The sequence below is a fragment of the Rhinopithecus roxellana genome, chromosome 10 (assembly GCF_007565055.1).
Source record: "Rhinopithecus roxellana isolate Shanxi Qingling chromosome 10, ASM756505v1, whole genome shotgun sequence".
Lineage (NCBI taxonomy): Eukaryota > Metazoa > Chordata > Mammalia > Primates > Cercopithecidae > Rhinopithecus > Rhinopithecus roxellana.
Window position 1 is genome coordinate 11833852 of NC_044558.1, and position 18613 is coordinate 11852464.

Below are 18613 nucleotides of genomic sequence, written 5' to 3' on the forward strand. Positions count from 1 at the left end.
GATAAATTATTTCTTTTGTTTCCCACTGATAACTAGTTGTTTTCAAAACTGCCCTACCTACCTAAAAGCCTTGCCTGTCCATTTTCACATCTTGTTATATGCATATTTTTTTCTTTTTTTTTTTTTTTTTTTCTTTTGAGACGGAGTCTCGCTCTGTCACCCAAGCTGGAGTGCACTGGCCAGATCTCAGCTCACTGCAAGCTCCGCCTCCCGGGTTCATGCCATTCTCCTGCCTCAGCCTCCCGAGTAGCTGGGACTACAGGCGCCCGCCACCTCGCCCGGCTAGTTTTTTGTATTTTTTAGTAGAGACGGGGGTTTCACCGTGTTAGCCAGGATGGTCTCGATCTCCTGACCTTGTGATCCGCCCGCCTCGGCCTCCCAAAGTGCTGGGATTACAGGCTTGAGCCACCGTGCCCGGCCTCTTTTTTTTTTTTTTTTTTTTTTGAGACGGAGCTTCGCTCTTGTTACCCAGGATGGAGTGCAATGGCGTGATATCAGCTCACTGGAACCTCCGCCTCCCAGGTTCAAGCGATTCTCTTGGCTTAGTCTCCCAAGTAGCTGAGACTACAGGTGTAGACCACCAAGCCCAGCTAATTTTTGTACTTTTAGTAGAGATGGGGTTTCACTATGTTGACTAGGCTGGTCTTGAACTTCTGGCCTCGTGTGATCTGTCTGCGAACTGTCCGCCTCAGCCTCCCAATGTTCTGGGATTACAGGCGTGAGCCACCATACCCAGCCCTAAGTGATGTTTATCAAGTGTATCAGTCTGGGTCCTATCAGAAGACAAATCACACTTTTTTTTTTTTTTTTTTTTTTACAAGGAAAGGATAATACAAAGAATATCAAGCTATAGGCTGGGCGCGGTGGGTCACGGGTGTAATCCCAGCACTTTGGGAGGCTGAGGTGGGTGGATCTCCTGAGGTCAGCAGCTCAAGACCAGTCTGGCCAATATGCTGAAACCCCACCTCTAAAAAATATGAAGAAAAAATGGCTGGGCATAGTGGTAGGCGCCTGTAATCCCAGCTGAGGCAGGAGAATCGCTTGACCTGGAGAGGTGGAGGTTGCAGTGAGCCAAGATCGTACCATTGCACGCCAGCCTGTGCAATAAGAACAAAAATCCTTAGAAAAAAATAAAAGGTATAAGACAAAATTCAGTTTCCTAGAGCTGAAGGAGATTATCCAAGAAAGGACATACTTGGAAGGAAGGTCACTGTCATTTCCTCAAAACTGAGGTGCACACCCTACTGGAGAATGTAGAGTTGCAGTCCACCAGAGAGCAGAGAAGTTTGGCGGTTTGCCTGGGCCAGTGCAGGTATGCAGTCCCTTTGCAAGCAGGTAACACATAGCTGGTGACCAGATATGCAGATGTGCAGAGGGAGTCGAGGCACCAGAGGGGTAGGAGGCCTGGAGTGTGGCATCCCTGTGGAAAGTGACCACCAGGCCAGGGCGTGGCTGGGGCAGGTCACCACCAAATTTCCTCTCATCTATACTGCTGACCTATGGTGCAGCCACTGGAACCAGGAAGAGAATCCCCCTTCATCCTGGAGTATCCTTCCAGCACCATCTACTGAGAAAGCATTGTTCTTAGTACTCTGAAAAGGAAATGCTTAAAGGAATTCCATCCATTTATTTATTTATTTATTTATTTATTTATTTATTTTTTTGAGACGGAGTCTTGCTCTGCCACCAAGGCTGGAGTGCAGTGGCCGGCTCTCAGCTCACTGCAAGCTCCGCCTCCCGGGTTCACGCCATTCTCCTGTCTCAGCCTCCCGAGTAGTTGGGACTACAGGCGCCCGCCTCGTCGCCCGGCTAGCTTTTTTGTATTTTTTAGTAGAGACGGGGTTTCACCGTGTTAGCCAGGATGGTCTCGATCTCCTGACCTCGTGATCCGCCCGTCTCGGCCTCCCAAAGTGCTGGGATTACAGGCTTGAGCCACCGCGCCCGGCCTTTTTTTTTTTTTTTTTTGAGACGGAGTCTCGCTCTGTCGCCCAGGCTGGAGTGCAGTGTCGGGATCTCAGCTCACTGCAAGCTCCGCCTCCCGGGTTTACGCCATTCTCCTGCCTCAGCCTCCCGAGTAGCTGGGACTACAGGCGCCCGCCACTTCGCCCGGCTAGTTTTTGTATTTTTAGTAGAGACGGGGTTTCACTGTGTTAGCCAGGATGGTCTCGATCTCCTGACCTCGTGATCCGCCCGTCTCGGCCTCCCAAAGTGCTGGGATTACAGGCTTGAGCCACCGCGCCCGGCCAGGAATTCCATCCATTTAAAAGCAGGTATTGAGGGATGAATTCGGAGCTGACAGACAGTAAATTGATAACTAGCACAATAAGTGTTAGATGGCTGAGTAGATAATAGTTGGGTTTTGGTTGAGGGGATTTCCCCCTTCCACACCTCCCAAAGCCACCTGGGCTTTTAGAGAAAATTCAAGTTAAAACTTGTCCCCCACCCCCTCACCCTCTTTTTTTTTTTTTTTTTTTTAATCAAGTGTTTGTTGCAGAAACTTGGCCAAGATCCCAAGTGGCCCCAGATGGTTGAGTTTGGGCCAGGGGGTCGCCTGCCGAGGGTTGGGCAAGTGAGACAAGGAAAAGGTGGAGGGAGTGCCTCTGGGCCTGGAGCTTCAGAGCTGCAAGATGCTGTTTCAGTCAAGCTGCAGATGAGGCTCATGCGGCTCGCTCCGGCTCCTGCTCGGGCTCCGGCTCCGGCTCTGCGCTGTGGGCCTTCATCATGCCGTCCTCTCTCATCATGAGCTGTAGATACACAAAGAATGGCAAAGAATGGCACCGATGAATCACCTAGCAACAAATCTGTCTTTTTGATCGGGGGCCTTCGCTGCACTGGCGTGGCTGAAACTGCGGTTCTCACCAACGTCCACCTTCTTCCTCCAGTTCGCCGCCCTGCCCCCAGCGAACACCGAGCCAGCCAGCCCCAGACTTGGCACTGCAGCTGCGACCACCCACCTCCCCATAGCCCAGGCGCCGCATGAGGCTCGGACTGGCGCACGGAGGCGCGTGGGGGACGCGGAAGGGAGGGGTCGCGAAACTGGAGACCCTGCAAAAAAGCTGGGCCTGGGACGCGCTGGCTCCCCCGCGAGTCCCCTTCACTGCGCAGGCGTGGGCAGCTGCAGAACCCTGTCATTCCTACTTAGTTTGCTCATCATCACTAATATTATTTGCTGTGACCCAGGATATACCTGGAACCCAGCGACCTTGACCTGCCTTCAAATGCAGGTAACTGAATTTAACTGCCCTTTCTGCATTGCTCTAGGCTGTGGTGCTTGATAGGGTTGACTTCTGAGTTGGGATACATTTCAGGGATTACATTCAATTTATCTATCTATCTATCTATCTATCTATCTATCTATCTATCTATCTATTTATTGAGACGGAGTTTCGCCCTTGTCCCCCAGGCTGGAGTGCAATGGCGCGATCTCAGGTCACTGCAATCTCCGCCACCCGGGTTGAAGCGATTCGCCTGCCTCAGCCTCCCGAGTAGCTGGTAGTAGAGGCGCGCGACACCAAGTCCAGCTGCACACCCGGCTAATTTTTTGTATTTTTAGTAGAAACAGGATTTCACCATGTTAGCCAGGCTGGTCTCAAACTCCCGATTTCAGGTGATCCGCCCGCTTAGGCCTCCCAAAGTGCTGGAATGACAGGCATGAGCCACTGCGCCTGGCTAAATTCCATTTTTTTAAACGAGGAAATTGGCCAGGCGCTGTGGCTCCAGCCTGTCATCCCAGCACTTTGGGAAGCTGAGGAGGAGAATGGCTTGAACCGGGGAGGCGGAAGTTGCAGTGAGCCGAGATCCTGCCATTGCATTCCAGCCTGGACAGACTGGGACTCTGTCTCAAAAAAATAAGCAGAAAAAAAAAGTAAAAGAAGCTAATCATAAAAGACCACATATTATATTACTCAATTTACATGAAATTTCCAGAATAGGCCATTCTACAGAAAGAAAGAAGATAGATTTGGTGGTGGCCATGGAAGGGAAGAGGAGGTGGTGAAGAACACAGGGAGGGCCCAGTGCAGTGGCTCACGCCTGTAATCCCAGCACTTTAGGAGGCTGAGGTAGAAGGATCACTTGAGCCAGGAGTTCAAGACCAACCTAGGCAACACAGGGAGACCCTATCACTACAAAAAATTTAAAATTTAGTCAGGTGTAGTGGCACATGCCTGTGATCCCAGCCACTCGGGATGCTGAGGCAGGAGGATCACTTGAGCCAGGAGGTCAAGGTTGCAGTGAGCTAAGGTCACGCCACTGCACTCTAGCTTGGGCAACTGAAGGAGACCCTATCTCGAAAGGAAAAGATATAAAACCGAAATATCCTGGCCAGGCGCAGTGGCTCACGCCTGTAATCCCAGCACTTTGGGAGGCTGAGGAGGGCGGATCACGAGGTCAGGAGATCGAGACCATCCCGGCTAACATGGTAAAACCCTGTCTCTACTAAAAATGTAAAAAATTAGCCGAGGGTTGTGGCAGGCGCCTGTAGTCGCAGCTACTCAGGAGGCTGAGGCAGGAGAATCGCTTGAATCCAGGAGGCAGAGGTTGCAGTGAGCTGAGATGGTGCCACTGCACTCCAGCTTGGCTGACAGAGTAAGACTTTGTCTCCAAAAAAAAAAAAGAAAGCAAAGCCAGGCGCAGTGGCTCACACCTGTAATCCCAGCACTTCAGGAGGCCGAGGCAGGCGCATCACAAGGTCAGGAGTTCGGGAACAGCCCGGCCAACATGGTGAAACTCCGTCTTTACTAAAAAAAAATACAAAAATTAGCTGGGCATGGTGGCTTTTGCCTGTAATCCCAGCTACTTGGGAGGCTGAGGCAGGAGAATTGCTTGAACCCGGGAGGCAGAGGTTGCAGCGAGCGGAAATCACGCCACTGCACTCCAGCCTGGGCGACAGAGCAAGACTCTACCTCAAAACAAAACAAAAGCAAAACACCCAAAGTGGCTGCATCACCATTTTATATTCCTAACAGTAGTGTCTAAGGGATCCAATTTTTCCTCATCTTTTTTTTTTTTTTTTTTTTTGAGACGGAGTCTCGCTCTGTCACCCAGGCTGGAGTGCAGTGGCCGGCTCTCAGCTCACTGCAAGCTCCGCCTCCCGGGTTCACGCCATTCTCCTGTCTCAGCCTCCCCAGTAGCTGGGACTACAGGCGCCCGCCTCGTCGCCCGGCTAGTTTTTTGTATTTTTTAGTAGAGACGGGGTTTCACCGTATTAGCCAGGATGGTCTCGATCTCCTGACCTCGTGATCCGCCCGTCTCGGCCTCCCAAAGTGCTGGGATTACAGGCTTGAGCCACCGCGCCCGGCTTTTTCCTCATCTTTAATAATTCCTTCCTTCTTTCCTTCCTTCCTTCTTTCCTTCCTTCCTTCTTTCGTTGTTTCCCTCCCTCCTTTCTTCCTTTCCCTCTTTCTTCTTTTCTTTATTTCATTCTTTCTCTCTCTTTTTCTTTCTTTCTTTGTCTTTCTTTTTCTCTCCCTTTCTCTTTTTTTCTTTGAGACAGATCCTCCCTCTGTCACCCAGGCTGGAGTGCAGTCACATGATATCGACTCACTGCAACCTCCACCTCCCAGGTTGAAACAATTGTTCTCTGGAGCAGCTGGGACTACAGGTGTCCGCCACCACACCAGGCTAATTTTTGTATTTCTCGTAGAGATGGGGTTTTACCATGTTGGCCAGGCTGCTCTTGAACTCCTGACCTCTGGTGATCTGCCCACCTCAGCCTCCCAAAGTGCTGGGATTACAGGCATGAGCCACACCTGGCCCTCACTCTCTCTTTTTCTTTCTTTTCTCTCTCTCTCTCTCTCTCTCTTTTTTCAGAGACTGGGGTCTCACTATGTTTCCCAGGCTGGCCTCAAACACATGTGCCCAAGTGATTCTCCTGCCTCAGCCTCTCAGGTAGCTGGTATTACAGTTGCAGACCTCCACACCCGGCACAATATCTGACCCTTTGATTTTAGTCAAAACGTGGATGGGGACCAGGTGCAGGGGCTCACACCTGTGATTTCCAGCACTTTGGGTGGCCGAGGCAGATGGATTGCTTGAGGCCAGGAGTTCGAGACCAGCCTGTCCAACATAGTGAAACCCCGTCTCTACTAAAACTACAAAAATTAGTTGGGCGTGGTGGCTGGCATGTGCCTGTAATCCCAGCTTCTTGGGAGGCTTAGGCATGAGAATTGCTTGAACCCAGCAGGCAGAGGTTGCAGGGAGCCAAAATCGTGACATTGCACTCCTGCCTCGGCAACAGTGCAAGACTCTGTCTCAAAAAAAAAAAAAAAAAAAAAAAAAAAAAAAAAAAAAAAAAAAAAAAAAAAAAGTGTGGGCCAGGAGCAGTGGCAGTGGCTCACACCTGTAATTCTATCAGTTTGGGAGCCCAAGGTGGGCGGGATCACCTGAGGTCACGAGTTGGAGACTAGCCTGATCAACATGGAGAAACCCCATCTCTACTAAAAATACAAAATTAGCCAGGCACGGTGGCACATGCCTGTAATCCCAGCTACTCGAGAGGCTGAGACAGGAGAATCACTTGTACCCAGGAGGCAGAAGTTGCAGCAAGCCGAGATCATGCCATTGCACTCCAGCCTGGGCAACAAGAGTGAAATTCCATCTTAAAAAAAATATTTTTTTGATGTAATCAAATTTATCTATTTTTTTTGTTGTTGTTACTCAGGCCTCCTAATTGGAAAACCTTTAAATATCTGTACATGTCAACTATGGGGGAGAATGAGAAGCAATGGGAGCTATCTTTACTGCTAGCAAGAGTATAACATTGTATCGTTACTTGGTATTATTATTGTTATTATTATTATTATTATTATTTTACCTTTCCCAGTTCTCTTTATGTATCATTACTTTAGAAAGCAGTTTGGGCTGGGACAGATGCCGTGGCTCACGCCTCTAATCCCAGCACTTGGGAAGGCAGGAGTTTGAGACCAGCCTGGCCAGCATGGCAAAACCTCATATCTACTAAAAATACAAAATTAGCCAGGCGTGGTGGCACACGTTTGTAGTTCCAGCTACTCAGGAGGCTGAGGCAGGAGAATCACTTGAACCCAGGAAGCAGAGGTTGCAGTGAACCGAGATCACACCATTGCACTCCAGCCTGGTTGACAGAGGAAACTCCGTCTCAAAAAAAGAAAGCAGTTTGGGCTGGGCACAGTAGCTCATGACTATAATCCTAGCACTTTGCGAGGCCAAAGCAGGCGAATCGCTTGAGCCCAGGAGTTTGAGACCAGCCCTGGCAACCGAGTGGGATCCACGTCTCTACAGATTTTTTTTTTTTTAGTTAGCTGGGCACGGTGATGTGTGCCTGTGATGCCAGCTATTCAAGAGGCTGAGGGCAGGAGCCCTTGAGCTATGATTGAGGTACTGCGCTGCACCCTGAGCGACAGAGCAAGATCCTGTCTCAAAAAAAAAAAAAAAAAATTAATAATAATAAAAAAAATGAAAGCAGTTTGGCTTTATCCAGGAAAATTGAATGTATGTATGGCTCAAATTCTTTACCTCCTCATCCCATCCCCAATGCCATGCTTTTTGCTAAGTGGTCTTTGCAGTTCCTTCTATTAAAGGAGAGGGATAAGCTTTACTAAAGGAGAGGGGTAAGTTTCATTTTAACTTTTTTTTTTTTGAGACAGAGTCTTGCTCTGTCACCCAGGCTGGAGAGCAGTGGCACGACCTTGGCTCAGTGCAAGCTCCGCCTCCCGGGTTCACGCCATTCTCCTGCCTCAGCTTCCCCAGTGGTTGGGACTACAGGTGCCTGCCACCACGCCTGGCTAATTTTTTGTGTTTTTAGTAGAGATGGGGTTTCACCATGTTTGTCAGGATGGTCTTGATCTCCTGACCTGGTGATCCGCCCTCCTTGGCCTCCCAAAGTCCTGGGATTACAGGCAGGAGCCACCGCTCCTGGCCATCAATTTTTGTGTTTTTGGGTGAGACGGGGTTTTGCCATGTTAACCAGGCTGGTCTCGAACTCATTACCTCAGGTGATCGTCCTGCCTTAGGCCTCCCAAAGTGCTGGGATTACGGGCATGAGCCACCGTGCCCGGCCCACGTTTAACTTTAGGTTCAGTCACCTGACTTGAATTGGCCAACAGAATAAGGAATATCTGTTCTGAGCCAAGGTCTTAAGAGCACTTGTCTGTTTTCACTTGCCCTCTAGTATACCTGCTTTTGCTAGGTAAGAGCATCTTCTGGCTTAGCTGTTGCAGTCCTGGCCTGACCTCCAAAGTAAACAGGCAGCGGTATCTTAGTACAAACCTCAGGGAGAAGCCTAGCTCAGCTAGATCTGTAACTTGAAACAGAACCAAACCCAGCCTGGACCTACTGACCCCCAGCCCATTCACAGATATGTCCAATCAATATGGGCAGAAGGATAGATGTATCTGCCTTCTGTTTTACCATACTTAGGTAGGGGAAGCATTCCCCAGTCAGACACAGTATCCATCCCCATAATACATTCAGGTAAAGGGGACACAACTGTCTCACATAAAACCTTTTCAAACATACCAATTTCCATCCAAATTTTCACCGTAGTCTTTTTTTTTTAATTTTTTTTAGTTTTTGAGACAGAGTCTCACTCTGTCACCCAGGCTGGAGTGCAGTGGCCGGATCTCAACTCACTGCAAGCTCCACCTCCTGGGTTTACGCCATTCTCCTGCCTCAGCCTCCCGAGTAGCTGGGACTACAGGCACCCGCCACCTCACCTGGCTAGTTTTTTTGTATTTTTTAAGTAGAGACGGGGTTTCACCGTGTTAGCCAGGATGGTCTCGATCTCCTGACCTCGTGATCCGCCCGTCTTGGTCTCCCAAAGTGCTGGGATTACAGGCTTGAGCCACCGCGCCTGGCCCACCTTAGTCTTATGAGTCTTTTGCACTCTTATATCTTCCCAACTTTACAGTAGCCCCTTAGAACTTCATTAGCAGGTCTTGGAACGACAGTGCATGGCACTCCTGTGTCAAGGTGTCCCAGAAATATCACTTCTCTACCTCTGATTATTTTATTCACTCATGTGCATATGTCTTTGAGTCCTCTACTGGAGGTCAGGCCAAGAGACCCAAACCCTCTCATCAGTTCTTTTTTCTTTTTTTTTGAGGAAGAGTCTTGCTCTGTCGCCCAGGCTGGAGTCCAGTGGCTCGATCTGGGTTCACTGCAAGCTCCACCTACTGGGTTCACGCCGTTCTCCTGCCTCAGCCTCCCGAGTAGCTGGGACTACAGGTGCCCGTCACCACGCCAGGCTAATTTTTTTGTATTTTTAGTAGAGACGGGGTTTCACCGTGTTAGCCAGGATGGTCTCAATCTCCTGACCTTGTGATCTGACCGCCTCGGCCTAACATAGTGCTGGGATTACAGGCGTGAGCCACCATGCCTGGCCCAGTTCTTCTTTTGATTAAATTGCAGGACCATCATCCCGGATGACTAGAGGTCAGGTTTGATATTCTTTTTTTTTTTTTTTTGAGAAGGAGTCTTGCTCTGCAGTGGCACTATCTCAACTCACTGCAACCTCCACCTCCCAGGTTTAAGCAATTATCCTGCCTCAGCAGCCTCCCGTCTAGCTGGGATTACAGGCATCTGCCACCACCCCCGGCTAAGTTTTCTTTGTATTTTTCGTAGAGATGGGGTTTCCCGTGTTGACCAGGCTGGTCTTGAACTCCTGACCTCAGGTGATCCACCCGCGTTGGCCTCCCATAGTGCTGGGATTACAGGCGTGAGCCACCACGCCCGGCCTGGTCAGGTTTCTTGAATTCCTGATAAGCAGGGTGAATATGGCAGGTTTGTTTAAGGCCCTTCAATGCTGAGTGACTAGTAGGAGTCTCATCAGTACAGCAACTTCTGAGAGTGCTGTATTAAGGCCTCTGTTTTGGCCCTATCAGTGTCTCCTTTATTGGTCCAATTTCTTGGGGTTTTTTTGTTTTATTTTCTTTTGTTTTGTGCTTGTAGAGACAGGGTCTTGCTCTGTCACCCAGGCTGGAATGCATTGGTACAATCACAACTCACTATATCCTCAAACTACTGGGCTCAAGTGATCCTCCCACCTCAGCCCACTGAGTAGCTGGGACTCACCACATATGGCTAAGTTTTTAATTCTTATTTTTTGTAGAGATGAGGTCTCACTGGGTTGCCAGGCTGGTCTCAAACTCCTGGGCTCAAGTGATCCTCCTTCCTGCCTCGGCCCTGCAAAGTGCTGGGATTATAGGAGTGAGTCACCGTAAGCAGCCTATTCATCCCATTTCTTTTTTTTTTTTTTTTCTGAGAAGGAGTCTTGCTCTGTCACCCAGATTGCAGTGGTGCAATCTCGCCTTATTGCAACCTCTGCCTTGCAGACTCTAGTGATCCTCCTGCCTTGGCTCTGCAAAGTGCTGGGATTACAGGAGTGAGTCTGTGAGCAGCCTATTCATCCCATTTCTTTCTTTCTTTCTTTTTTTTTTTTTTTTCTGAGAAGGAGTCTTGCTCTGTCACCCAGGCTGGAGTGCAGTGGTGCAATCTTGCCTTATTGCAACCTCTGCCTTGCGGACTCAGGTGATCCTCCTGCCTTGGCTCTGCAAAGTGCTGGGATTACAGGAGTGAGTCATTGTGACCAGCCTGTTCATCCCGTTTCATTTCTTCTTCTTTTTTTTTTGAGAAGGAGTCTCACTCTGTCACCCAGACTGATGTGCAGTGGAGTGATCTCACCTCATTGCAACCTGTGCCTGCCGGGTTCAAGTGATTCTCCCGCCTCAGCCTCCTGAGGAGCTGGGATCACAGGCGTGCACCACCGCTCCCAGCTAAATTTTTTTTTTTTTTTTTTGAGACAGAGTCTTGCTCTGTTGCCCAGGCTGGAGTGCAGTAGCCGGATCTCAGCTCACTGCAAGCTCTGCCTCCTGGGTTCACGCCATTCTCCTGCCTCAGTCTCCCGAGTAGCTGGGATTACAGGCACCCGCCATCTTGCCCGGCTAGTTTTTTGTATTTTAATAGAGACGGGGTTTCACCGTGTTAGCCAGTATGGTCTCGATCTTCTGACCTCGTGATCCGCCCGTCTCGGCCTTTCAAAGTGCTGGGATTACAGGCTTGAGCCACTGTGCCCGGCCAAATTTTGTATTTTTATAAAGACGTGGTTTCACCATATTGGCCAGGCTGGTCTTGAACTCCTGACCTCAGATAATCCACCCGCCTTGGCCTCCCAAAGTGCTGGGATTAGATGCATGAGCCACCGTGCCCAGCCACTCATCCCATTTCTTAATAACAGTTTGAGAATTGATGTACTGATGGGATGAGTATTTCCACACTCTTCTCATTTTCTTTCCTCTTTGTTTTACTCATGTTCATACAAATCGTTCCAACTTTCTTTGCTATTTTTTGTTTTTGCATAATTTTTTCCTTTTTTTTTTTTTGAGGCAGACTCTTGCTCTGTAGCCAGGCTGGAGTGCAGTGGCTCAATCTCGGCTCACTGTAACCTCTGCCTCCCTGGTTCCAGCGATTCTCCTGCCTTAGCCTCCTGAGTAGTTGGGACTATAGGCATGCACCACCACGCCCAGCTAATTTTTGTATTTTTAGTAGAGACAGGGTTTCACCATGTTGGCCAGGATGGTCTCGATCTCTTGACCTCGTGATCCGTCCACCTCGGCCTCCCGAAGTGCTGGGATTACAGGTGTGAGGAACCGCACCAGGCCAATTTTTCCCTTTGGAAGCAATTCTGGCTACCAGCTGTAACTCAGGCTGACTGGAATCCAAGTTTGGCCTAGTGACAAGATATGTCCCAATGTGTTCCTTTGGTAGGGCCCCTGAGGCTAGAGGCTAGAGTTCCACTGGGCCAAGATTCAAGCTTGGCTCACTGTCAGGATCCACCACAACAATTTCTTTTCCCTTTAACTTTTACCTGTTGGTAGGGGTCCTGTGGCTAGAGACTAGTTCAGTCTGGCCAAAATCCAAGGTTGGCCCAGCATTCTCCTGAATTTTTCGTTTTAGCTTTTACATACAACAATAACCAAGGAACTGTATATTTTGCTTGTTTCTTGTTAGTCTGCATTTCCTTTTGCTTTCATTCAGTAACACAAGTTCCTGGAAATTTGATCCATCATTTCTTTTTCTTTCTTTTTTTTTTTTTGAGACAGCGTCTTGCTCTGTCACCCAGGCTGGAGTGCAGTGGTGCAATCTTGGCTCACTGCAACCTCCACCTCCCAAGTTCAAGCAATTCTCGTGACTCAGCCTCCCAAGTAGCTGTGACTACTGGTGAGCACCACCACACCTGGTTACTTTTTTTAGACATAGAGTTTCACCATGTTGGCCAGGCTGGTCTCAAACTCCTGACCTCAGATGATCTGCCTGCCTTGGCTTCCCAAAGTGCTGGGATTATAGGCATGAGCCACTGTGCCCAGTGTGATCCATCATTTCTAAATTCCATTGGTAACTTTTCATTTTCAGTAACTGATTGCAGCACATTTGTATTTCCATGCCTTGAATGCCCCTGTGACCACCCAGGAATCAAAGTTTCATCAACTCGGCCAGGCATGGTGGCTCACACCTGTAATCCCAGGAGGCAATACACTATTCCAGGAGAGGAGACCCTAAAATCAATCAAGGTAGGCTGGGCGTGGTGGCTCACACCTGTAATCCCAGCAGGAGGCCAAGGCATGCATATCACTTGAGGTCAAGTGTTCAAGACAGACCAGCCTGCCCAACATGGTGGGCACGCCTGTAAGCCCAGTACTTGGGAGGCTGAGGCAGGAGAATCACTCGAACCTGGGAGGCAGAGGTTGCAGTGAGCCAAGATCGTGCCACCGTACTCCAGCCTGGGCAACAGAGCAAAGTTCTGTCTGAAATAAATAAATAAATACAATTTTTATTGTATTTTATTTTTATTATTATTATTTTTTGAGACAGAGTCTCACTCTGTCACCCAGGCTGGAGTGCAGTGGCGTGATCTCAGCTCACTGCAACCTTCACCTCCCGGGTTCAAATGAGTTTCCTGCCTCAGCCTCCCAAGTAGCTGGGATTATAGGTGTGTGCCACCATGCCCAGCTAATTTTTGTATTTTTAGTAGAGACAGGGTTTCACCATGTTGGCCAGGCTGGTCTCGAACTCCTGACATCAAGTGATCCACCCACCTTGGCCTCCCAAAGTGCTAGTATTACAGGCATGAGCCACTTCACCTGGCCATTTTCATTTTTTAAATTTTTTCGAGACATAGTCTCGCTCTGTCACCCAGGCTAGAGTGCAGTGTCATTATCTCGGCTCACTGTAACCTCTGCCTCCCAGTTTCAAGTTATTCTCTTGCCTCAGCATCCCAAGTGTTTGGACAAACGGAGGCAAGATGGCGCAGTTCCGGGTTCTTCACCGTCAACTTTCCCGCGCCGGGAAAGACATGGGTTGACTGCGCAGGCGCAACCCGACCTCGGACTGAGAGGAACCGGAACCCGCCTAGCCACGCCTACCACCCTGCCCCTGACGCGCCTATGTCCCGCCCACTGCCCGCCCACTCCCGGACCCAGGACATAAAAGCCGCTCCCAGCGGGCGAACTTCCTTGGCCCCTCCTCCTGTGCTGGACCCAGGAACCTCCTCCCAGAATGCCCCTGTGAACTTCCTCGGCCCCTCCTCGTAGGCGGGACCCGGGAACGTCGTCCGAGATCGCCGGTGCGAACTTCCTTGGCCCCTCCTCCTACGCGGGACCCAGGAACCTCCTCGGAGAAAGCCGGTGTAAACTTCCTTGGCCCCTGCTCCTGTGCAGACCTAGGAACCTCGCCTGAGAACACCGGAGCGACTTCGTCAGCCTCTACCGCTGGAGACCGGTGAACCTCGCTCCCTCCTTCACATTGGCTTGTAAATAAAGTTTTTTTGCCTTGCCTACTTGCCTTTTCTCTGGCATTTGCTCTGGGGGTCGCATTAAAGCAAATCAGCTGGTGCTGAAACCCGGGAGGAGACCCCTCCTCAGGGCCCCCCCAAGGTCCGAGGAGCCTCCTCCTTCCATGCCCCAGATGGACCAGGACCTGGACATCGCTTTCCCCACCTCCAAGTCTCCTAGGGGTGAGTACCTTTTGCCTCTCTCTCATATTCCTTGGCCAGAAGTCCTGCGCAGGCCCAAGGCTTTTTTTTCTGGTCACCAGGTGACCCAGGGAAGTTCCCAAAGGCAGAGACGTCTGCCCAAAGGAACTCCATTCCATTCCATGGGAGACCCGTCCAGGACAGAGATGTCCGCCTGGAGGTAATCTCCATTCCGTTCCATGGGAGACCCGTCCAGGACAGAGATGTCCGCCTGGAGGTAATCTCCATTCCGGCTCCAGGAGCCTCTCACCGGTCTCTGGTGACTCCAAAGGACGCTTTGTAGCCAGGTAGAGTTCGGTTTCCGTTTCCGCCTATTGGCGAGAGGAAGGCAATGGGAAACCCCTAATCCAAAATACCTAGAGACTCCCCTTTAGGGTGTCTTCTAAAAAACCTCAAAACTTTGCAATTAGAACAAGATCTCGGGCGAAAGCGACTGGTGTTCCTCTCCACTGTGGCGTGGCCACAATATAAATTAGACAATCAGTCTCAATGGCTGCCTGAGGGCACTCTAAACCGTAACATTTTAACCGACCTCAGTAGTTTTTGTCAAGGCTTAGGCAAGTGGTCCGAAATTAATTATATACAAGGATTTTGGGCCTTGCGTTCTCGTCCGGACCTGTGTGGCCGGTGTTCCTTGGCTCAAGTCATGTTGGCTAAGGATGCAGGCCTAACAAAGTCCAAAAAAGAGGAGTCATCTTTCCTGTCTGAGTTGCCCGAAGACCTTACTTCCCCTCCCTCCCTTCCACTCCCGCTGTATACACCACCTCCCCCTCCCGCTTCGGCCCCACCTCCTCTTTGGGTTCCACCTCCCCCTCCCGCTCTGGCAGTTGTTCCGCCTCCCTCCTCAGCCCCTCCCACCATTGTTGAGGCTACACTTCCCTCCGACCCCTCGGCACTTCCGCCTGGTCATCTTAGTTCGCCTATCTCTGCCCATACCCGCTCTAAAGATTGCCTGGCTGCCCCTGCTCCTACTCCCACCCCATCCAACCCCCCTGCGGTCTTAGCACCCTTGCGTGAGGTGGCCGGAGCAGAGGAGGTAGTTAGAGTTCATGTTCCCTTTTCATTAGCAGATCTTTCAAAGATTGAAAGACGCCTAGGAGATTTTTCTGCCAACCCTACAATTTATACCAAAGAATTTAGGTACCTTTGCCAGGCCTACGATTTAACCTGGCATGATCTCCAGGTTATTCTTACCTCTACTCTAAACCCTGAGGAGCAAGAGCGCATCCTAGTGGCCACCAGACAGCATGCCAACCAATTACACTTAACAGACCCTGCCTTCCCACTAGGGGAACAAGCAGTCCCCTCTATAGACCCAGACTGGAACTATCAAGTAGGCCAGCCAGGCCGCTGAAGACGAGATATGATGACTCAATGTCTTCTGGCTGGTATGCAGGTGGCCTCAAATAAGGTAGTAAATTTTAATAAACTAAAAGAAATTATTCAAGGTCCAGATGAGAACCCGGCCACATTTTTAAACTCGCTAACTAAGGCTTTAATTCAATACACTCGGTTAGACCCAGCTTCCCCAGCTGGGGCCACTATTCTAGCATCATATTTTATTTCACAATCGGCCTTGGATATTCAGAAAAAACTCCAAAAGGCAGAGGATGGACCTCAAACTCCTATTCAAGACCTAGTCAAGTTGGCCTTCAAGGTCTATAATTCAAGGCAGGAAACGGCTGAGGCCCAACGACAGGCCCGCCTAAAGCAGAAGGTACAGGTCCAGACTCAAGCCTTAGTTGCTGCTTTGCAGCCTAGCCACAACCCAAAACTGGAGAGCAAAACCCCTGGAGGCTCAAAGACAATAAAAGGGGCTTGCTATAAATGCGGTAACCCAGGGCATTGGGCTAATAGATGTCCCCAGAGTCCCCAACCGTCTGAGCCAGTGCGGCCGTGCTACAAGTGCGGAGTAGCTGGACACTGGGCTAAAAAGTGTCCTAACCCTCGTCTGCCAACAACTCCTTGTCCACCATGCCACGAAGAAGGGCACTGGAAGTCTGACTGCCCCACCCTGAAAATGGGCATGGCGCCTCAACGTGATGTCCCTTCTCCGGACCCTGGGAGCTCCTTCCAGCTCTTACATCTGGATGACGACTGAAGGTGCCGGGACTTGGGGACCCCCATCACCCTCGCCGAGCCACGGGTAACTCTCCTGGTAGTGGGTAAGACAATTAATTTTTTAATCGACAGCGGGGCTACCTACTCTGTTTTGCCGTCTTTCGAAGGGCCTAGCCTTCCCTCCAATATTTCTGTTGTAGGAGTCAATGGCTCCCCGTCCAGCCCTCGAAAAACCCCACCCCTTAATTGCTGCCTGGCCAACAACTATTTTGCACACTCGTTCCTCATTATCCCCTCATGCCCCACTCCCCTACTGGGCCGAGATGTTTTAAGTCAACTGAAAGCCTGTATCTCCATCCCTACTAGCGCCCCCCACCCTACCCGCCATCTGCTTCTAGTATTGACTGACTCAAATGACTCCAACAATCCTACCAACCCTTTCCCCGATTTCCCCATTCCTATCGACCCCCAAGTGTGGGACATCTCCACTCCTGTTGTGGTGGACCATCATCCACCAATACTTATAAAACTTAAGAAACCATCTCAGTTTCCAACCCGCCCACAGTTCTGTCTCTCTCCACAGCACTTACGAGGACTAAAACCAATCATTACTAGGTTACTCAGCCAACACGTCCTCATCCCCATGCATTCTCCCTGTAACACCCCAATCCTACCTGTAAAGAAGGCAGATGGAACTTTTCGGTTAGTGCAGGATCTTCATCTTATCAACGAAGCTGTTTGTCCCACCCATCCGGTAGTTCCCAACCCCTATACTCTTCTTTCTCTTATTCCACCTAATACAACACACTTTACTGTACTGGATCTAAAAGATGCATTTTTCACTATTCCCCTGCACCCAGATTGTCAGTTTCTTTTTGCTTTTGCATGGGAAGACCCAGACACCCATACCTCCACCCAACTGACATGGACAGTGCTTCCCCAAGGGTTCCGAGACAGCCCCCATTTCTTTGGGCAGGCCCTAGCAAAAGACTTATCCTCCTGTCCTCTTACCAATAGTAAAATTCTCCAATATGTAGATGACCTTTTACTCTGTAGTCCCACGGGAAGGACTCTCTTTTAGACACTGAAATCCTCCTTAATCATCTAGGATCCAAAGGTTACCGAATATCCAAACACAAAGCTCAACTCGCACAACAATGTGTCATATATTTAGGTATTGAGATCACTCCTACGACGTGCTCACTTACTACAGACTGCTTAACTCTAATACAAAATCTTTCCCTTCCTCAAGACGCTAAGGAAATTCAATCCTTCCTAGGCCTAGTAGGATTTTTCAGACACTGGATTCCTAATTTCAGAATCTTGGCTAAGCCTCTATATGCAGCTGTCAAGGAGACTCCCCAAGGACCTTTGTCTAACCCAAAGTTAATCTATAAACATTTCACTCACCTGAAAAACTGCCTTCTCTCACATCCTACTCTCTCACTCCCAGACTTCCAACGCCCCTTCCAGCTTTTCACAGATGAAAGACAAAAAGTTGCAGTGGGTCTTTTAGCCCAATCTATAGGTGCCACCTACTGCCCCATGGCATATCTATCTAAACAATTAGACCCCACCGTGCAAGGGTGGCAGCCCTGTCTTTGAGCCCTAGCAGCAGCAGCCTGTCTAACCCAAGAAGCAAAGAAACTCATTAGGGGTGGTAACCTAACAGTCTTCTCTACTCACCGCCTTCAAGATCTTATTGCCCACAGAAGTATTAGCCATCTAACCCCGTCCAGGTCCAACTCTTTCACCTCCTATTCATAGAGGACTCCACCATTGCCCTAGGAGTCTGTTCCTCTCTGAATCCGGCAACCCTACTTCCTGACCCTCTCAAGCAACCTAGTACTGAACACTCCTGTCCAGAACTTTTAGAGGCCCAACCACCTAGTCACTTACATTTACATGACCAGCCATTGGAAGGCCCACAGTTAACCCTATTTGTAGATGGCAGTTCTTTTATAAATTCTCTAGGAAACAGACAGGCAGGATACGCGGTAGTTGTATCTTCTGCTGTCCTAGAAGCTAAGCCTTTACCACAAGGAACAACATCACAGCAGGCAGAACTTATCGCACTAACTAGGGCTCTCCTCCTATCCAGAGGAAAAACGGTAAACATATACACAGACTCCAAGTATGCCTTCTTGATTGCACACACCCACTCTGTCATCTGGAAAGAGAGAGGGTTCCTAACCACCAGTGGTACCCCTATAGTCAACAAGAAACAGATACTCAAACTGCTAGACGCTTTATCAGCACCTTCCAGAGCAGCCATCATACACTGTAAAGGTCATCAGACTCCATCTAACTCGGTGGCGGCTGGCAATAACTTTGCCGACACCACTGCCAAGTCGGCAGCCAGATTCTCCACTCCCACACTTCCCTCTATTTGTTTTCTCTCTCCTCAATATACCCCTACTTACACCCAAGAGGAAAAGACCAAACTATTACAAGATTCAACAGCCAAACTAGCTGCAGACAATTGGATTTACCTCAATAATAAATTAGTTATTCCTGAAGTCTGGCCCAAGCTAAAAGAACTATATG